General features: G+C 33.6%; 1 protein-coding gene across 13 annotated transcripts in view; it reads left to right on the top strand.

The window, feature by feature from the left end:
• The window catches only part of TENM3 (teneurin transmembrane protein 3), a 2,352,866-nt gene that overhangs the window by 1,519,178 nt on the left and 810,306 nt on the right, over nucleotides 1-23,382 (top strand). For all 13 annotated transcript variants that reach the window (XM_074329882.1, XM_074329881.1, XM_074329880.1 and 10 more), the window contains exon 6: nucleotides 8,078-8,155. The gene's annotated coding sequence lies outside the window, so the exon portion shown is untranslated. The remainder of the gene's footprint in view (nucleotides 1-8,077; nucleotides 8,156-23,382) is intronic.

The raw sequence follows: 23,382 nt of genomic DNA, 5'->3' as shown, positions 1-23,382 counted from the left end.
TTGGTATTATTGGTAGAGATTTATGCCACAGACTCAACTCATTCTTTTCCATGAAAGAAGGTGGAATAAATATTTCATAGCTGAGGCTTTTGAGGAACATTCTGGCTTTCAATCTTGAGGCAGTCTTTCAACATATATGCCAATCAGAAACCTTTAACAGATGTAAAATGCATTTTGTCTACTTGTCTTTGAAAAATATAAGGATCTCATGATGCACCTGAAATATTCATTATGTGGACAATATTACAAGCAGGGCTGAAATTGCTGAGTGCTTCAGTCACTACTTACTTTTTTTCGATTTTTCTTTCTTTTTTTTCCTATGTCCCTAATACTTCCTAAGTCTATGATTTGTCAGAATGTCTTTATACTATACCTATGTAAGTAAATGTATTGACAGTATTTAATATCACAAACAATTTAATTAGGTTAGCTTAACCATGGTTTAATGGAAAACTATATTCTTTTGTACCATGAATCATTTTCTTTTCTTTTCTTTCTCCTCTTTTTCCTTTGACCTACTAACCCCTATTAGTTCAATAAAATAATAACTTTATTGTGAAATTATCTTTTGTATGAGTTTCTCTGCAACATCTGACTAGTACAGAGGAATTTTACTGTCAGAAAGAAGACTAATTTGTAGAATTTTGCCAATGTGACTTCTGTACACTTTGCTTTAAGCCTCTATGAAAAATATGCCCACAAGTTGAGTCTGTGACCCACTCTTCTCATGCATGTTCACTTCTTCAATATTGATTTATCTTTGTTTTGGGTGAAAGCTATTACATTTTGTGTTAAATGTTTAAGGCATTTTTCATGGAAAGTGATGTGATTTGATAAGGTGTTTAAAAGCAGAGACCTTTAAAAGGTTTCTTTAGAGAGAAAGTACATATTTAACTCAGCTTTAAAAGGAGCAGGACAATGTCTTCTAATTACACAAACTCTCTTACACACACACGTACATGTACAAATACTAGACTAGGAAGAACTGCATGAAGAAGAGCTTAGGATCTTAGAAGACTACAGACTTATATATCTTTTTTTATATATATTAAAAAATATATCTTTTTTTATATACATTTTGCCATATATCACTGTATTTCTTATGAAATTCAGCAAAACATATTTTAAATTTCCCTTTTCCATTTCTTTTTACCAATATCACTGTTTTCTTTTTCTCAACCCAATCCGAGCTTCTTTTAAACTTCATAGACACAACTGCCTCCCTGCCAAAAGAAAAAAAGTGCCAAGCTCTATCACAGACCCAACTGCAATGAGAAGCAAGTCAAAACAAAATATTTTTTTCAGGCCTTATTGTGGGTCAGGCACTATAGCAGATATCTTTTTACATGTTTTCTCATTTAAAATGCAATTAAAAAGATGTACTTTTTTTCAAATTGTTGCTTCATTATATTATACAGTTGACTCTTGAACAATGCAAGGGTTAGGGGCACCAACCCCCTCAGTAGAAAATCCATGCATAACTGTTGACTCCCTTCAAAAATTGTTGTTCCTCAGAATCCATGGGAGATTGGTTTCAGAAACCCCCATGGGTCCCGAAATCTGTGGATGCTCAAGTCTCATGTAAAACAGTAGGTCAGTGCATACAGTTGACCCTCTGCATCTGTAGACTTCCAACCATGTTGAAAACAGTACAGGCATTTATTGAAAAAAGTCTGTGTATAAGTGGACCCATGCAGTCCAATTCGTGTTGTTCAAGGGTCAACTGTATCTAAAGCAGAATTATATTTCTTTTATTGTTACTTGATTATTTTCATGATTTAACTACCATATCGAGTTTGGAGCAATAGTGCTCTGTTTCCAGAGAAATAAAATATATGAAACATGAACAGGAACTCAAATGGATTTATATGGTTTATAAAGTAGTGTATCCCTTAAGAAGTAACGAATATCTCGGTTCCCACTGAAGTTATCAGTGGGGATAAATACAGGTACAAACAAAAGAAAGTTCAGACGCCAGAAAGAATGATCATGTGAATAATGTATTTCAGAATTTTGTCATGAAAAATGTTGGTACGTTGATATTTTTATGTAAAACTATACAATGGTATTTGTGTGCTGATTTATATGTATTCTTACCTACATAACTTTTTTTAAAAAACAATTTTATAGCGCTGGTTTCATAGTTTAAAAAACTGAAGAGAATGGAGGTCAGAAGAAAATTAACACTTCAGCTAAATATATTAACTTCACAAATGCAAAGACATATTAGATTGCATCTATGATAGTCTGTTCCTTTGATTGTCTTTTTAGCTGAACATTCATTCTGCTTCAAAGCACTGTAAGCAATGCATTTTTAACAAAATCACAATGACTGTTACTTTCATGAAGATTTATTAATACTGACTACTAAATAAAAATAAAAATGTCAAAAAACAGTAAATATCATGCATAAAAATATAAAGAAATGCTGCATTGGTTTGAGGACAAATAAGAAACGCAATTTACATTCTGAGTAGAAAATGAATTTCTAGTAATATTAGGCAAAAACAAAATATGGGCAGAAAAGCAAATGGTTCTCATGGTACCTGTATGAGAAGGCAAAATTGAAACAAATTTGGGTTCTCTGTAATGTACAGACAAGAATGAGCCTGGACAAGACTGTCAAGTGTGTGCTTGCCCTTGGCATTTGCTCATCAGGTACCCAGCCCCCTAAGCCCTTCTCCCAGATCTAGACTTGTATGGCTACCTGGTCACCGACAGGATTTGATTTTTAAGCCCCTGTACAGAAAACTTTTTCTGTCCTGACGTCCATTCTTTTATGGCAATGGTTCTCAAGCCATTTGAATGTAGATATATCCCAACCTATTGCTACTTTCCATAGGAAAAAGACCCCATAATAAAAAATAAGTAAATAAAAAATATGTGGGGAGGAACAAAATAACAACATATTACCAACACAGCAATTACACAACAAAACCAACTGATGAACAAACATAAAATCTAATAGTAATGTTACAAATATGTTAATTAATATATATTTGTCTGCAACCAAGACCAGTTCAAAACAGCCATCATCATCACATGTCCCTCTCCCAATTTCAGGAAGTCTTAGAATTTTTATATGAACATGAGTAACAGGAGCATTGCGAGCCTCCCAAACACTGACTTGCAGTCGGATGGCTTTGTGGAATACTGATTTAGAGTTCTGAGGTAATTCTGATAACATGCAAATATTTGTTTATGAATAGTACCTTCTAGCAACTCAGCAAATACTAGTGAGTATCCATTAACCTCTGCGAAATTGCATGTTATTCAACTACAAAATCCAAAGATGAGTTTTCTGTCCATCAGGCAGAACTGTCAAGTTCCACAAAAATCTATAAGCCATGCTTTGAGCTTTAGGGTCCCAGCATCAGCTCATTGATAATGAGCACATGGGGTCTAAGGCTGTTTCCAGACAGAGATTACATTTCCCCCCTTGTTCTCTTGGGTGCTAATGACTATAAATTGAAAACCCCAGGCTACGGGGAAAAGAGAAAGAGAGAGAGAAAGAAAAGAAAGAACACCAGAGGCAAAGCTGTACCTCAGTAAGCCACAGAGGTCTGTCTGACCCTAGAACATCTTATAATCAGGTCCTTATTAGGCCACAAACTGGGGAATCAGTGCAGGGAAGGATTAGACTTAGCAACAATGTAGTCAGTGGTCAAAGCGGTCGAGATGTGGATCAGAGTCAAATAAAATTAGAGGAGGTCAAGTAGGATGAGGACATATCAGGGACGATTCCAGGTGATGGGTCAACTGCCCTTCTAGGTTTGAAGACTGAGATGCTAGAGTCTTAATGTTCCAGAATCTCAGTGTTCAGAGATGCCGTAACTGGAACTTTTGCCAGTTAAATTGCTTTTCCCATTTAAGTCAGTGTTTTTCAGAGGACATTCTCCTTTTCCCAAGACTTTGAATTAGCAATGCCAAATCAGTGGGCTACATCTACCATTTATTGCTCTCCACTTGCTGTACAGTGAGTCAATTTTATGACTCAGTTAGGGCTCTGATGACATCTACTTGTCTGGACATGTCAAGCAATCTGTACAAAGTAATTTAAAATGTGTTCTAATGTGAAATCACTATTCTTTGTCCTATTACAATTACTAATTACTCCATTATTCAACTACTACCAGAGTCCATTTAAACACATCTTCCACCCTCATGTGGAACTTACAGATAGGAAAATGATTTCATGAACCTCACCTGAACTGGATGTTTGCTAGCAATATGTTGTTTAGACATCAGCTTGGAGCACGAGATTTAGATCTGGTTTTTAGTGTTGGTCACTCTTGTTATTCTATGAATAAATCTTCACATTTTTAGATTGCGTTTTCAGGGAAGCTTAGGACAAATGTCAGTGTGGTTATTGGTTATTTTTTCTTTCCTTTTTTTCTTCTCTTTTGTTGTTGTTGTCGATAATGGTGGCACTGAAGGAGACAAGGGGACAGCAAAACACAAAGTGTCATCCACTTGCCTACACAGAGGCTGTTAGAAATGAGTGGTTGAAGCCTGGCTAAAGCACTTTCCTCCTTGATAAGCTTGGCAGTGACTCTCTGAGCTTTTTAGCACTGACAGAAATAGCTATTTTTTCCACTCTATTTTCACCATAGACATTTTTTCCTCTGATCTTCAGATATTATACATGTCCCTAGGTTTGTAGAGCTTTAGAAACCTGGTCACTTCACTCTTCTACCATTTGTATTATAATCCTTGTTAGATCCTCCCAAATATATATTTAAGGAGGCTTGATTGGGAAAACCTCAGAATGTAGAAAAATAGATATCTATAAACATAGAACTTGGTTAGTTTAAGGCCATTTTAAATAATCAGTTTGGTTACCGCTGTTAATAAACCTGCACAGAATATGAATTGCTCTGTTGTATACTATATTCATTTTCTTTAAATCCCTAGATCTTTGTTATTTTCTAAATATTTGTGAAGGGTATAAAATTACTGACAGCTGAAAATAGTTGATGCAGGAGTAAAGTTAACAGTATATGATTATTTTAATTTACACAATATTTGGAAACTGTAATCTTGATTGCATGGCTAAACTCAGTAGCACCCTTAAGTAATTACACTCTATAAATTAACACGCTATTGCTATCTTCTGTAATTTTCAAGAAATCGAGGCTGACACCCTGACAGTAATGTTATCTAAAAACTATAGTTAATGAAAACTATAAACTATGGTTAAATTGCCCAAGTCACCATCAATCTAGAAGTCTTTGACACCCTCTTGATTAACTGTGGTGGTCAGCTGTGTGTCTGTCTAATTCATAATTAGGACAGACTGACAAATCAAACCATTTTCTCTACCATTGAGCCATTTGGGTTGCTGCCTTGGGTTGTTTTGTTGGCATAGAATTACACTTAATAAAAATCCTGTAATTTTAAAAGAATGAGAAGTCACTAAAACTATGTGTTTACAATTGGTAACTTTAGGAATGATTTTTTTGAAATGATTTATTCTAACAAATGAACCCCAGGAAGTTTATGTCCTGAATCAATATCTTTCTTAAAGAGAGGCTGCTCTTCAAGAAAGTGAACTATGGTTCATAATTGATATTAAGTAGTATGACTATTTAAGTAAATAATTAGTATATTCTCTAAAATTATGTATTTATAAGCAGTGGAGTATAGATATGATCATTATATCAAGGTTAAACAATCACAGTCAAAAGCTATTGTGTTATCACCTGATAATGCTTTACCATGGTGTTTGAGCAAATAAAAATCACATGTTGAAAATTTTAATGGCAAGCATTATATACATATATATATTTGTATTTCCCAGAAGTTATGGCAACTACAAACAGTAACGTCTCCTTCAAACATGGCTGATCAACATCTCTGCCTCTCTGACTATGCTGGCCTGTTGGCCACTAATTATAAAGAGCCGGTGATTCCCTTTAGACATAATAAAGGAACCTCTATGAAGAAGTAACTCAGAGTACTACTCAAGGATACAACCAGTGATATGCAGAGTTTCAGACAAGAATTCTTGTCTCTGGAGAGGCAGTATGGTCTAGAGGAGAAATCATGCTCCTCAAAGCTTGGAGTCACGGAAAGCATCACCTATATCACAGGATTGCTGTGGGGAGGAAGTGCCTGACACCTACCAGTGCCTCACACGAAACACGTGCCAAGTTCACGGGAATTTATTTCCTTCTGGCTATCCAGTCCTCTCTCTGTGATTGTTCTTAGGTAACAGAGGGTCAGTTTTAGGGAAAGATAGGCAATCTTCAGCTAGAGTATTAGTTGTATTTTAAAGTGTGTTTGCAACTTGGTTGTTTAGAAGTTTACTTAGGTTAGTCGCCACAATTTATTGTTTTCCTGACTGTTGGATAAACAGTGTCTATCTAATACAGTCACAGGCACATAGCTAAAGTTCAGTAACTATTTCTAGATGAATAAATACATAGCAAAACGTGGACTATATATTCTCATAGAAACAATATTAGATGATGTGACTGGATTCCTGGGCCACATTACAAAAGTCTACAGAACCAATAAGATACATTTTATCAGTATTACTATAGAACTAGGCCCACACATTTCCATGTGGAAACACATTTAAGTTTTTTCAATTTGGAATGCTAAACTGAGGAGCCCACAGCACCTTCCAAATAAAGTGAAACCAACAGCTTCCTCTCAGAACCATTTCCAATAGTCAAGTGACAAGGAGACCAAAATTCTCCAGCAACAAGCTACGTGTGCTGATTTGCCAAACACAAGGGATTGACTCCAGAAAGCTAAGCATCAGTTTGTGTGATCACAATTCTGTAACTGTAGTCTCTAGAATCACAAATGACCACTGAGTTCCTAAACCTAACTTTTGGCATTGGCTTTCCCCACCCCTACCTACTGCCATGGCACAATGTGCTACCCACCCCACCCACCCCAGGGTCTCAGTGGGACATTTAATAACCAGGAATTGAAGAAACAAGTATCAGCTATTTAAACTGTAAATTATAAGCCATCGGTCTGTGTGTTCCACAACAATATAAAATTTCCAAATTTTTTGTCAAGTTAGAAACTGTGAACAAATGTAACATAAATCCACTTCCCACTTGCTTCAGCTTGGGATGCTCCAGCCTGCTCCAGGAAATCACCATAATAGAGTTGAATCTTAATTCCATACTCCTCTGAGCCTCCTTCCTCCTCTCTAATTGTTTCTTTGCTTGCTTCTGCCTTTCCCCTAAATGTGAGTCTGTCCATACCCCTCTCTCTTTATGTTCTACACTCACTCCCTTAGCAATCTCATCAAACTTCATTGCTTTAATAATCACTTCTCCGAGACTCACAATTTTTTTACCTCTCACCCTTGGTTTCTCTGCTACAGACTCTCAAAGTACCCTCTGCTCCTTGTCATGAATTATTCTAATCCTTTGTACTGGTTTGTCCTGATAAACTGGGAACTTTATGAGGGCACAGCTCATGTCTTTTGCATTCCGTTTTCTATTCCCAGGGTCTGCCATAATGCTAGAACATTGCCAGGTGACTCAACCTCTGGCCCCAAAATTTAGCCGCATTCCAAATCCTTTGAAAATGTTCTTCGAAGGAACTGAAATTCATTCAGACTTCTTCCATTATGTTCAAATTCTGTACCTTGATCATTTTGTCACATGGACCTGGATTCTTGCCTTTTCCAGCTCCTGACCACCATCTTTAGGAAATCATGCTCTCCCTTCAGGCTCAGCTTAAGACCTACCACCTCCATAAAGCTTTACCCTGTCTTCCTGTTGGAAGTAACATCTTCCACCTCCTAATTCCCATAACAGTTGATCCATACCTCTTTTATGATACTCACTAGTTTTATATGCTAATTATACTTCTTTATTTTCATAATTTCCTTGAGGAACAGGTTATGTATTAAACGCGTACAGTTACAGAACTCTGGTACTACCTGGTACATGCAGAGATTCTTAGCAATTGCTTGTTACATGAGTGATTAAGTGAATGAGTTATTATATTATAGTTATGCAAATAAATACATTATAGTATACTTATATGCAGTTATAGTAAAATAAATATCTTATAGCGATTTTTTCTATGTGTACTGTTTCTCCAGGCTTATACCACAACCTGTATCTTTGCCTGGCAACTTTAATGATCAAACTGCCACAAAATTGAAGAACACACCTTTCTGGTAAGTAGCATGTAAATATTTTCATCTGATTGAAATAACAAAACTAATATTCATACCTTCATTTTGTTTAAAGACCTGTTTCATAAAATGTTTAAATATTCTGGTATGTTTTCTTGGAGATCAGAGGGAATTGATAAGGAAAAGTTTAGAAGAAAATTGTCATTTTTTTAAAAACATTAGCACAATACCTTTTTAATTTTGACAATGCTCAGGTGATTCTGTATATTTCTGGAAGGAATTTATATTTGTGTAAATTTTATTGCAGTATAACATTCAGAAAAACGTATGAGTTATAAGTGTACAGCTGGATGAATTTTCACTGAGTGGACATATAGGTGTTACCAGGACCCAATTAAGAAACAGAATACCTCCAGCACCCCAGTAGGTCCCTACAACTTTTGTGCCCCCTCTAACACACATCCTTACCACCATCCTCTCCCCAACCCCATCAACGTTCATTACAGTTGTGATTTCTAACACAGCAAATATGTTTACCCTGGTTTTTAAATTTTATGTGAATGGCATGAGCTTCTTTTGAAAAGACTGAAAAATAAAGACACAATTGAAAAAGTAAGCAGAAAGGCCAAGTGCTTTTGTATTTATGTAACAGCTGTTTTGCCAGATGATTCGACAGCTAATTGGAGTCGTATTGCTTTGATTCTTAAACCCGGCAAATATCACCTGTTTCAACGGAGGGTCAGTGCTCAGGTATTTTCACTCTACTCAGGTTTTTTCCTCGTATTTGTGCCTAATAAATTATAGCCTGCTCAAGATCAGGATATGTATTCATTATGTCAAATGTTTACAGCAACTGTCTTTCATAATTAGAGCAAAAGATTTCTTTTAGCATTGACTGTTTAAATTGGTAATTAACATAGAATGAAGATTTTGCATGGTTTCTCAGAGGAACCAAGGAAACGGAGGTACACTTACCTCCTAAAGGCTTAATAACACATTTGTTAAAGGTTTTATTTTATTTAGCATAATAAGTAAGACATGGGATCACATTTATTTACTTCAAAAGAGATAACAGCCTTTCCAGTTACCTATTCTAGAGAAGGCCTTAATCAGAGGCTCCTAATCTCTGTTAATTTTTAGGCATTTTCCCAAGATATAGCAATTAAACCCTAACACTTCAACTGTTCCACTTAATGATTCAGATAGTATCTTATTGATTGAGATCCTGGAGAGACAGACTTAGAGTTACTACTTATACTAAATTTCCAACAACAACAACAAAATTTTTGTTGCCCTATTTCTTTTATACTGTTATTAAGTGTTATGACTTTTCATCCTACTTTATTAATTTTTACTTTAGGGCAACTGGTGCCTTTCTTGAAAATCATTTCTGTCATCCAAATCATTTCTTTACATTTAGTGACATTAATGGTCTACAAATCACAGTGTAATATTTTATCTAATCTTGTCTGTTAGAGGTTATTCATCTGTTACCCAGAGAAAGTTCTTGACTTTGATCCTAAATGTTAGGATATATTTGATTTTGATGAGAATATATTCTTCTGTATACCTGTATCACTTTAACATGTTCTTGAGCGTGTATTTAATCATCTTTATATGAATTTTGCATCCAAGAAAAACATTGAAAGTGTATTTCCTAATCAAGTCTTATTTAAAACTATTCAGTGGGTTTCTAGTTATCTTAAATAATATGTATGTTATAAAGCATTTAACAAATTGGAAGGTTAAAATTGGTATTAAAAGATACAATTTGACAATATTCCAATTTTTAAAATATTGGGAATTAGAAAAATAGTTTCTTGGAATATAATCCATTCAGTTATTAACATACATAAGTGTGAAAAACAATACATTCTCTCTGTAATAAAGATAGGATCATCCCTAACTACCCCTCCCTCACCCAACCACTGTTCTGAGTTATCTCATGGAGATTAGAGTTTCCTAATGTTGAACTTCATTTAAGTGTAATCATATAAGATGTGATTTTTTGCTTCTGGCTTTTTCATTCAATATTATGTTTTTGAGTTACATCCCTGTTGTTGAGTATAATAGTAGTCCATACATATATTTTTTAATTGGTAAGTAGTATTTCATCGAATTAATATGTTGCAATTTTTTAAAGATCATTTTCCTATTGGTCATTTGAGTTGTTTTCGAGTTTTACATATTATGAATAAAGCCATTACAAACATTTTTGTCAGAGTCTTTTGTGGCCATATGTATTCACTTCTCTTTCGATAATACTAAGGAGTAGAATTTCTGGGTCATAGGGCAGGTGTGTGTTTAACCTTATAACTAACCACCTACCGTGTTTCCCCCAAAATAAGACCTAGATGGACAATCAGCTTTAAGGCATCTTTTGGAGCAAAAATTAATATAAGACCCGGTATCATATCATATCATATTGTATCGTATCGTATCGTATCATATCATATCATATATCATATCATATCAAGACCTGGTCTTATATTATATAAGACCGAGTCTTATATTATAGTAAAATAAGATCGGGTCTTATATTAATTTTTGCTCCAAAAGATGCCTTAGAACTGATTGTCCAGCTAGGTCTTATTTTCGGGGGAAACACGGTAGCAGTGCTTCAGCATCTTTGTCCCATTTTACACGACCACCAGAAATGTGTGAGGATTCCATTTGTCCCAAATCTTTACCAACATTTGATGTTATTAGTTTGCTGGGGTTTAGCTTTTCTTATGATCTCACTGTGGTTTAATTTGCATTACCCTTATGATTAATGATGTAAGCATAATTTCATGTGCTTATTAGTCATTCACATATCTCCTTTTTGTGTAGTGTCTAGTTGAATTGTTTGACCATTAGGTGTGTTTGCTGATTTGTCAGAGTTTTAAAAATATATTTTGGATATAAGACCTTTGTCAGACTTATTGTGTTATAAATATTTTCACTTTGTAGCTTGTCTATTTTCAAAACTATGTGTTTTGAAAATAGGTGTTTTTATTTTGATGAAGTTTAATTGGTCATTTTTTTTTTCTTTTATGATTAGTGCTTTCTCTGTCTTCTCTAAGAAATGTTTGCTAACAGTAGGTTTGAAAATCTTTATAGTTTTGGTTCTTACATTTGAGTCTATGATGATCTTGAATTAATTTGAGTCTATGATGATCTTGAATTAATTTTTCTGGATGGTTTGAAGTAGGGGTTGAGATGCATTTTTTTCACATTTTTATGCAATTATTTGAGCACAATTTACTGAAAAATAATTCCTTTCCAAATTGAATTGCTTTGGCTCTTTAGTGAAAACCAATAATCATATATGTCTAATTTATGAACTGTCTTGAAACTGGATAATGTAAGTCCTCCTTTTTCATGGTTGTTTTAGCTACTTTCGATATTTTACAATTTTATAAATATATTAGAATCAACTGGTCAATTTATCAAAAAAAAAAAAAAAAAAGCCTGCTGGGGTTTTCATTGAGGTTGCAGAATCCGTATTTCAAATTAAAGAGAAATGACTATTTTAACAATTTTAAGTCTTCCAATTCATGAACATGGTAACTCTCGCCTATATATTAGATCTTCTTTTCATATGTTGTGCTTTTCTGTGTAGAGCTTTCACACATCTGTTAAGCTTATTCTTAAATATTTTGTCTTTTATGCTATTATAAACTGAATTTAAAAATTCCCATTTCTCATTTCATTGTTTGCTGCCAGGGTGTAGAAATATAACTAATTTTTACACATTCATCTTGCATCCTGCAATCATTCAAATTTACGTATTCTAATAGATTTTTTTTTTTCCCCATAGGTTCCTTTGGGTTTTTATGTATTAGTCATTTTGTCTATGCATTAAGAATCTTGCTTCATTCTTTCCAATCTTTATGCCTCTTATGCCTCTCGCTTTCCTATTTTGCTAACTTGGACTGAACAATGCTGAGTATAAATGGCGAGAACAGACATTTTTACCTTGTTCCTGATCTCAGGAGGAAAGTATTCAATGTTTTGTCATTAAGTATGATATTAACTTTAGGCTTTTTGTAGATGCCATTTCAGACTAAGGAAGTTTTGTCTATACCTAGTTTATTAACTGTTTTTTATAATGAATAAGTGTTGAATTTTGTCAAAGGCTTTTCTTCCTGCACATAGTGAAATGATTATACTGTCTTTTCTTCCTTTTCTGCTAATTTGGTTGATTGATCTTTTAAGTGCGAAACCCATCTTGCATTCCTGGGGTAAACCCCCATTTGGTTGTAATGTATGGCCACTGTATGTAATCCTGGATTTGACTTGATCATATTTTTTTAGTAAAACTTACTTAAGCCTATATTCTGGAGAACATTGATCTCTGATTTTCTTTTTTTGAAATATTCTTGTCAGGTTTTATTATCAGAGTTCTGTTGGCCTCATTAAATGAGCTGGAAAGTATTTAAATATTTCCTCCTCTTGTCTTTTCTTAAATAACTTGTGTGTTTATCCATAAAAATTTTATAGAATTCACCAAAGAATTCATTTTGTCATGGAGTTTTCTTAGTAGGGAGGTTTTTAATTACAAATTCCATTCTTTAAAAGATACAGTTATTTACATTTTTTTCATTTTTTCTGTTAATTTTGGTAAATGGTGTTTTTCCATATATTTATTTAATCTAAGTTGTCAAGTATATTCCCACAAAAGTGTGTAATATTACTGTATTATCCTTTAAATTTCTGTATAAACTGTCATATTCCCTCTGTCATTCCTGATATTGGCAATTTGTGTTTTAAACATTTTTTTCTTTATAAGTTTTGCTGAGGTCCATTAATTTTAATAGTCTTTTCAAATTACTAACTTTTGGATTTGTTAATTCTCTTTATTTTGTGTGTTTTTAATTTATTTGATTTTTGCTCTCATTTTTAGTGTTTCCTTTCCTCTTCTTATTTTGAATTTAATTTGATCTTCTTTTTCCAGACACTTAAGATAATAATTTAAATTAGTAGCTTTAAATCTTTCTTCTTTTTAATGCTACAAATTTCCCTTGAATCACTGCTTTAACTGTATCCCACAAGTTTTTATACATAATATGTACAGTCATTTAGTTGAAAATATTTTCTAGTTTCCCTTATGCCTTATTCCTTCACCATGCATTATTTAGAGGTATGTTGTTTTAATTCCAAATGCTTTTCTAGATCTCTTATTCGTATGGATTTCTAATTTAATTCCACTCTTATTAAAAACATATTTTGTGGCATTTCTATCTTTTCAAATTTATTGAGACATTTTATTTTGTAGCCCATCATCAACATGAGGTCTATCTTGGTGACTGGTTCAAGTGCATTTGAAAGAAATACATACTGTGAAGTTGTCGAGTGTAGTTACATGAATATAAATATCAGTTTATTCAATTTAGTTGATCATGTGGTTGAAATCTTTTTCATCCTAACATTTTTTTTAATCTCTCTATAAGATACTGAGAGAGAGGTATTAAAAATCTGTAACTATGAATGTGGATTTATCACTTTCTTTTATTCTGTCAGCATTTGCTTCACACAATTTGGAGTTCTATTGTTAGGTGTGTACACATATACATGTGTTAGGGCTGTTTTAAGTTCCTAATGAATTAACTCTTTTATCATCATGAGATATCCCTTTTTTCACCTAGCAACACTCTTTATCTTCACATCTGCTTTGTCTGATATTAATAGAGTCAATCATTTAACTTTCATCTGTTGTTTTCATGCTATCTCTTTTTCCAGCCCTTTGCTTTTAATCTGTCTGAATCTCATAATGAAGGTGAGTTTCTTGAGACAATGTGCACTTGCTTCTTACATTTTGTCTGGCCAGCTTTATAGTTGGAGTACTTAGCTCATTGCATTTAATGGAATTAATTATGCATTTTAAATCTGCTATCTTGATATTTATTGCATTTGTTTTTGAATCCTCTATTTCCCCCTTTCCTGTTTTGTTTGGGGTTAATCATTTTTTTAAATATATATTTTAATTTCTCTACACAGGCTCTTTAATTGTACCTAATGTAATTGTTATAATAGTCATTCTTTACTTATCACAGTTTACTTAGTATATTTCTCATAATGTTTGCAAATCTTGTAACAATATAATTACAGTGTACCCTCATTTTTAGTATATATTTTAATTCTAAACACATTATTAGTTTTGCTTTAAACAGTCAGTTATTGTTTTAAATAAAAACTAAATACATTAGTTTGCTAGGGTTGCTGTAACAAAGTACCAACTGAATGGCTTAAGCAACAGAAATGTATTGTCTCACAGTTCTAGAGGCTGGAAGTCCCAGACTAAGATGTCACCAAATCATGATCCCTGTGTCGGTGTTAAGGAAGGCTGTGTGCTAGACCTGTCTCCTCACAGCCGGTAGTTCCCTTGGCTTGTGGCAGCATAACTCCTGTTATACAGCATTCTTCCTGTGTAGATATACATGTCTCTGGGTCCACATTTCCCCTTTTTAGAAGGACATCAGGCATATTGGACTAAGGTCCACCCTAATGATCTCATCTTAGCATGCCTACATCTGCAAAGACCCTATTTTCAAATACGGTTACATTCACAAGTACTAGAGGTTAGGACATCAATGTATGAATTTGGGGAGCTACAATTCAACCCATAACACTAAGACGAGAAAAAAAATAGATATAGATATAGATATTATAGATATAGATATAGACGATATAGATATGTTTGTGTGTGTGTGTGTCCGTCCCTTTATATTTACTATTTCTCACATTCTTCATTTATTCCCATAGATTAAGTTTCCATCTGGTATCATTTCCGCTCAGCCTGAAGATATTTTTGTAGCATTTCTGGCAGTACAGGTTTGCTAGTGACAAATTTTCTCATGTTTATTTATCTGAAACTCTTTATTTTAATCTAGTTGAAGGATATTTTCACTGAACACAGTATCCTGGATTGATAGGATTACTTTAAAGGTGTCATTTAATTGTCTTCCGCCTTCCATTGTTTCTGATGAGAAGTTGACCAGCTTCCTGTTGCTATTCTCTTGTCAAGATTTTTAAGCTCAGCACTTTTTATACTTTAAATCACATACTTCTTTGTTGTAGGTGGCTTTTCTTTGCACTGTAGGATGTTTAGGAGCATCTATGGCCTCCAGCAACTAGCACTTCAGCCATTAGCACTTCACCTCCATCCGCGGTTGTAAAAATAAAATCTATCTCCAGAAATTGCCACATTTCTCTAGGGATAAAATTGTCCCCAGTTAAGGACCACTTTGTCACACATACAGCTTTATGCAACTGTCACTACAACCAATATATGGAATCGTGTCATCAGCACAAGGATCCCTCGTTCTACCTGTTGGAAGCCACACCCATTTTCCCCTATCCATAATCCCTGGCAACAACTAATCTATACTTGGAATCTATAAATTTATTATCTAAAGAATATTATATAAGTGGAACCTTATAGTATGCAATCTGTTAAGATTGCAGATTTTTTAAATTATCATAATTTTTCTGAGATTCAACCTAGTTATTGATACCAAGAGTCCATTTTTTTCTCACTGAGTTTTATTCCATGTTATGAATGTACCACATTTATTTATTTATCCATTCACCCATTGATGGGTAGTTTCCAGTTTGGAAACCACCAAAGCTGCTATGAATAGTTGTATACATATTTCTCATGAAAATACAACTTTATTTCTCTGGGATAAAAGTCTAAGCGTATAACTGAGGTTGTCTGGTACATGCATATTCAGTTTAAAAGAAATTGTCAAACTACTTTCCAGAGTGGCTGTGCTACTTTACAGTCATACACTAGCAATGTATAAATGATTTTTTTTTAAATTTTCCCCAGGATTAGCTGTTATCAACATTTTTTTTTCATTTTAACCATTCTGATAAGTGTAGTGGTATCTCATTGTGATTTTAATTTGCAATTCTCAAATAGCTGGTGATATTGAACATCTTTTCATGTGTTTATCTTCCAGACATATTCCTCTTTCGTGAAATGTTTGTTCATGTCTTTTGTCCATCATGCATATCGCTGTTGGATTGTTTGGTTTTTAAATGCTAAGTTCTGAGTGTACTCAGCATATTCTCAATTAAAGTCTTTTGCTGGATATGTGATTTTCACATATTTCAGTAATCATCTTAAAAGACTCTTTCACAGAGCAAAATTTTTTTAATTTTTATGAGGTCAAATTTATTAACTTTCCCTTTCATGCATAATGCTTTGGGGGTCAGTGTGAGAATTTTTCACTTAGGTTTAGGTTTCAATTATTTTTCTTCTCTGTTTATTTTTCTAAAAACATTTTACATTTATGTCTCTGATTCATTTTGAGTTAAATTTTATATAAGTTGTGAGCTTTAGGTTAAAGCTGTTTTTTTTTTATTATTATTATTATTATTATTATTATTATTATTGCTTGTGGATATCCATTAATTTATTTTTAATCTTTTTTTCTCATTGTTCTTGACATTAGGTAATATCCTTTAACTCTTTTCGAGTTTATTGACCTTTTCTTCTTTAGTCTCCAATATTCTGCTAAACCCACCGAGTGGATTTGTACTGCAGATATTTTATTTTTCCATTCTAAATATTCTGTTCACTAGTGATAGTCCCCCATCTGTTCATCCATTGTATTTCTATTTTCCTTTAAGACCTTGATCATATTTATAATAACTTTTTAAAGGTTTCTGCCTGCTAATTCCACCATCTAAAATATTTGGTATTTACTTTGAATGATTGTTTTTTCTCTTGAATCACAATTTTATGCTTTTTCACATTTCTAGTAATTTTTAATTGTATATTGGACTTTATTGATTATTTGTTCTGGGGAGTTATGGAATATGGTTTATTTTCTCTTCTTTAAAGGGTATTGGGTTTTGTTCTGCCAGGCAGTTAAATTAAGATTGACCATTGTAAAACTGTCAGACTGATGTTATTTATTTATTTATTTTTGATGGATATATTTCTATTCTGTCCTATGGCTTGGATAGATCCCTTGTCTTGGACTTTATCTTTATTTCCAATTTGTAGCCTATCATTAACCTCAACTCAGTGCTTTGAGATGTTCAACAAATTCTTACCATTCAAACTCAGTTGGCTTCAACATCTCTCTATCCTGCATGGTCATAGATAAAATAGATAAACAGAAATATTAGTTCTCAGCCTTACAACAAATAGCCACTCTCTGCTCAGTCATATGGAGTCTTGCCCTCCATGTGTACAATGCAAGGCTTAGCCAAGGATCCACAGGAAATCTCCATCTCCACGCAGACTATGCTCCTCCCTGCTCCTGTCCCTACACTGCTGCATACTCCTTATTGATACCCTACCATGCAAATCCCAGATGTTCCACATACCTGAACTCTGAACTCTGCCTCCTGTTTCCTGATAACACAGTGCTCTACTCTGGCTCTACTTCCCTGTATTCCTACAGGCCGCTGCTACAAGGCAGGAAGCCGGGGCAAATACGAAGTTCCCTTCATGTGTTTCCCTCTCTGAAAGATCACAGTTCTCCATTGCCTAGTCTCCATTGCCTCAAAACAGTTGCCGAATATATTTGTTTAGCTCTTTTGCTGTTTAGGGTGGGAGAGCATGTCCAGTGCTAGTTATTCCATCAAGGCCATGTGTGGAAGTTCTAATTATTTTTTAATGATAGACAAAATAATTGCAATTGTCATTTTCATTTTGGTCAAGTTAAAAAATATCTCATCATCTTCAAATCAAGCCAAATAAAGTATCTTGTAAATAGAGTGAATATATTTCCTGGGTTTCCTAACATAGTCTCTGTTAATGCCTATTATTAATAGCTCCCCATTTTATTCTCAAAAATATTCTCATTTTGGCAATAAATTGCCTGGATACTCTATTTATAAATATTAATAACAGTGATTTTAATGTGAAAATCATACATTATCCAACTTTGTCTTCATTATACTATCATTTATAGCATTCAGTTTACCTTTTCAATAGTTAATATTATTTCTTTTCAGAATTTTTTTTCGTTGACAATTTGTAAGTTTGCATCCAACCTACCTCTCCATTTGCTAGTGCTTTGAAATAGGTTTCAATGTCGTAAAAATGTGTTTTGAGAAAGAAGCTGCACAACACAAACCACACTTTTATTAGGACATTTTTACACAGGAAAAATATATCCTATTTACTCACACATTCCTCCCATTTTCGAAGATGTTTTTATTGTTAAAGGACATCAAACTGCTCTAACTAGCCATGGTGGGTGGGATTTACTCCATGAATTCTGTGTCTACATCCCTGGCTTGGTACAAATGTAACAATGGACAGAGGTATTGAAATATTATTGGGAGGAGGAGTTAAGATTTGTTCTCTAATTTCTCTTCTCAGTTTCTCTGAGGAACAGTCATTTACATTTTAGCTGTTGCAACCTGACATTCTGCAAAACACCTAGAAATTCAGATATGCCCAAATGCCCTATGGAAAAAATTAATTTGTGCAGAGAAAAATATCCTATATTTCCTTACATTTAGAAAAGGATGAATCCTAGGTATAAGAGCTTTTGCAAGTAAAGGTAGTATCTCTGGCTGTAAATATTCCTTCTCTTACTTAAGGGTATCATGATCTCTGGACTGCATTTCTGGCCATGTAGTCAATGTCTTGATAACTTAGTAAACATGATATAAGGCAAATACTCTTACTTATTATATATTTTCTTTGAATATACACCGAGTTGATGCAAACTGACCACTTGAATAGTTACCTAGTTACTTCTCAATCATATATAATATATAGATAGATATGATTTAGAAATAACTTGAATAGTTACCTATTTCTCAATCATATATCATATATGTATATCATATATGTATATACCATATATTATATATCAGATGTGATTGAGAAATAACTAGAAAACTATTCAAGTAGTCATCAACTCGGTGTATATTCAAAAGAAATATATAATAAGTATATCATATCGAGGGCAGTAATAAATGTTGAACTTTCAAATCTTAAGCAAATATGTTGTATTTCCATATATCTCCTGTTCAGCAATTTATTATTTTTATATTAAAAACTATTCATAATCTATTATGTCAGACTTTTACCTACAATGAAATACAGAAAACACCTTTCATTAAATGGAAGCTTTTCTTTTATGATAGTCCTTATAGAAGATTCAAAATGTTAGAGGCACTTATTTTGAGAGAGTAGCAGCTTGGGTGCTGTAATATGGTCCCTCTGTTTTAAAACATCCCAAAGATTGCTGTCAACTAAGTTTCTATACCTAGTATCTACTAAATCAGATCAGATCATTTTTATATAACAGTTGCAAATGTGTTTTCTTGAATGTTAAATCTGTTTCTATTTTTTCAATCAATTTAAAATATGTTAAAAAAAAAATGTTCTGATTGTATATTATCCAATTTTCATCAGCTGCCGGAAGGAAATGCTGTGAAAATCTGTGATTTAAAACCCTTAAAACTTCTGCTTGAAATGCATGTTTGGTTAAGAACATTAGATATGCAAAGTATCTTAAACAGAATTTTGATGTCTTTATTAATAGCATTTAAAAGTTTTAGTATTTCAGACATTCATAGATTTTATTCTCCTTGATTTACAAGGTCACATGTACCTTAGGCTTTTTATATTTCTCCTTTTGGAAATAATTGGAACTGTCATGGAAACTGGTAAAAGAAAAAGAAATAATTACAGTGTTAATAATAATGCTATACTTTCTAAGATTTAATTTTAAGAATGTATTTTACATAGGATATAAAAATAACCATAACTACTACTAAACACATTTAAAACCCATTGTTTATAAATCATTCGCCTGTTAGCTGTGTAAAATACAAAGATCTTGTTTTCCATGAGTTTGTAATATAGTTAAACAAATTAAAATATATTTGCCAAAAGAGTGTATACTTAAGTGTTGGTGGGGTTTAGAGGAGCAAAATATTTTTCTTTTTCTCTAAGACTTTCACAGATGAAGTGGGATTTGAGTTAAGGAATGGAAGCAATTCATAAGAGTGACTCATGATGAAAATACTGTTGAATAGTAACAAATTTAAATGCAATATATTTTTTATTAAATCTAAGCAACCTACATTAGATATAAAAATAGAGAAGATACAAAATAAACTAATTAGAACAGATGATTTTTTTATAGCCATATTTGCTTCCATACTAACTGGAAAAAAAAACAAAAAACTGAAACTCTGTTAGTTAGTACTTTATTTTTTTTTCTCTATTTATTTTTACCTGCTCTATCAGTTACTATTTATGTTCATCCATACGTAAGAGATTGCCAAAAAATTGTGAGTTAAACATGCAGGGATTTATTTTCTCACTTAAAGTAAGGCCCAGGTTATGGTAGCTCCGTGATGTCATTAGGGTTTTTTCTAGCCCTTCACCCCTCCACCCCTGTGGTATTGAATCAGGTCCAACATAGCAGCTGGAGCTCCGGTCATCACATCTCTCTTCCAGACCTACAGCCAATGGAGGGGACAAAGAAGGATATCAGCCCTTCCTTTAAGGAGGCTTCAAGGAAGTACCATACTTTACTTTGCTTATATATCAATGGCCAAAATACAGTCGTATAAGCAAATCTACTGCAAAGAGTTTAGAAAATACAGTCTTCTAGATGGGCACATGACTGCCAGACAAAGGTTAGGGTTTGGTATTGCTATGGAAATGAAAGAGATACTGGAGGCTAAGGTAGGGATGTAGCAGTTTTTGTCATTCCTGCTAAACATTGTTCGTGTCCGTGGTGCACACTGTGGCCCTGCTAAGTTGTAATGAGCCTGGCTGACACTGCATCCTTATCTAAGGGGTACCACCTACTGGGCTGATGTATTCTAGGCACTGAAAATGTTAGTCAATGCTTAGGTAGGATCCACCCATTCTAGTTATCAGATTATAGGAAGATCATGAATAAATTCATTGAAAATGACTAAACTTAGAATGAGAATGATAGGTATCCGTTTGCGCGTTTGACTTAGGCAAGGGTGTGTGTCGTTCTTTTTGTCTGGATGGATACATAGATCAGTATATATATATATAGGTAACAGTTGTATAGTTGGGTTAATTGGAAAATAGAAAGAAAGGGGATAGAAGATGAGAGGAGAGGGGACAAAGGGGAGGAAAGGAGAGAAAGAAAACTAAACTAAAGAATTGGAGAATTCTTAGCAGTATATTAAGGATGGAGTGGTCTAATCAAAATTACATCATCATTCTGCTCTGAAATGCTGTTTTGTTTAATTAAGAACTTTATTATTATTTGTGGACGATTCTTTACTTATAAGTTTGTAAATGCTGAGAGCGTCCCTCCAATATAGTCCTGAAGAAGCTTTTTTCTTTTTTTCTAATATTTCATTATATTTCACTTCCTCAATTATTTCTTAACAACAGGATAGCTCTATCCATCAATATTTTCTGAGTGCTTTTTGTCTATGGGCCTGCCCTCTTATGGCACCATCAGTGTTGCCTCTGTCATGTGCAGGCTGCATTTCCCTTGACCTAAAAGGAAGGTCATCTCCCTTTTAACAGCTAAGAATCAGCTCCTCACTTAGGCTCAAATGAAAACAGGACTCCTGTCTTGGGCAGCTCCATGATACTCTGTGTATTATCCCATTAAACATCTCTCTCTAGCACGGGAGAACAAGACTGTTGCTGTTTAACTATTATATATGTAGAAATATGTGGCTCAGGCTATAGAAATCAACACTGTCTAGTGACCAAAATTCCAAAGAACAATGTTCAGTATAATTTGTGCAATGAACTACATACTGTCTTTGTACATCACAGGCAAGTATATATATATATATATATATATATATATATATATATATATATATATATATATATATGTCGGGGGTGCCAAAAAAATGTATAAATATATATAAATATCGGGGGTGCCAAAAAAAATGTATACACATTTTAAGTGATGTTATGTATATTCAAGCAGTAATTCGCTGTAATCAGAAGTGTCTGGACGCTGATGGTAACCACTTTGAGCAACTCTTGTAATTGCAGAAGTCAAACATGACTTGTATTCGTCTTTTGTTATCGGTATATATTGAGTATTACAATTAATAGTTTTTCCTTTCTTAAAATGTGTATACATTTTTTGGCACCATATAGCTATATATAATATTTATCTGAGGAATTTTCAATGACAGAGATTACCCCAACCACATTAAAAATGTTTTCAATGACCCTGTTAACTGGTTTTGAGAAATGTAAATGCCCATTTCTCCAGCAATATGTTCAGTCTACTAGAAATTAGATGAAATTAAGAGAAGGTAGAACTGCAGTGAAGGGAAATTGCTGCCAACTTAGAAAACAAGGTGCCAAGTTACTGACACGGGTCATAATCTGTTCTCATGGGAATGCAATTCATATCTGTACTACCATTTAAATTTGTGAAGACATCATCTAGTGTATTTTTTATTAGTTTTAGGTGTATAAAACAATGTAATAGTTATACATTTACACCCCTCACAAAGTGATAACCTCCTCCCCCAATCTACTACCCCTCACATCGTATATAGATGTTACAATTACATTGACTTTATTCCCTATGCTGTACTCCATATCCAGTGACTATATGACCATATATATAAATATATATATATATATACACACACACATATATGTATAAATATATATGTATATGTTTTTAATTATAGTTGACATTCAATATTATTGTACTTCAGCTTTAGGTGTATAGCACAGTGGTCAGGCATCTACACAGTCTATGAAGTGGTCTCCCTAATAAGTCCAGTACCCACCTGGCACCCTACAAAATCTTTATAACACTATTGATTATATTCCAAACTGTATTTCATGGCCTCATGGTAATATTGTGACTGCTAATTTGAACTTTCTAATCCCTTTACCTTCTCCCCCATCCCCAACCACTAGCAACCATCAGTTTTGTATTTTTTTCTTCCCCTGTATCTCTGAGTCTATTTCTGCTTTGTTTGTTCGTTTACTGTTCTTTCGATTCCACATATAAGTAAGATCATATGGTATTTGTCTTTCTCCATCTGACTTATTATGCTAAGTTTGAAGATACAATTTTTAAGGTTTAGTGTACAGCGGTAGTTAATGAGATAAGTTTTGCTTTTTCTTTAAAATATCCTATACTCATCTAAGTCATTTGGTGTTAGCGATCACTGTGTAGAAACCCCAGATGTGATTCCTGTGATATTTAGCAGAAGTCTCTTAGTTTTATTCCCTCCTAAAAAATGAGTAGACATACTTGCGGCACTTAGTTGATTGCACATTCCAAAATGATCTGTCAAATATCGGCACCTGCCAA

Source organism: Rhinolophus sinicus, linkage group LG04 (genome assembly GCF_036562045.2).
Source record: "Rhinolophus sinicus isolate RSC01 linkage group LG04, ASM3656204v1, whole genome shotgun sequence".
NCBI classification, from domain to species: Eukaryota; Metazoa; Chordata; class Mammalia; order Chiroptera; family Rhinolophidae; genus Rhinolophus; species Rhinolophus sinicus.
Note: the sequence above shows the minus strand (reverse complement) of the source record. Positions and strands in the feature narration are given on the sequence as shown.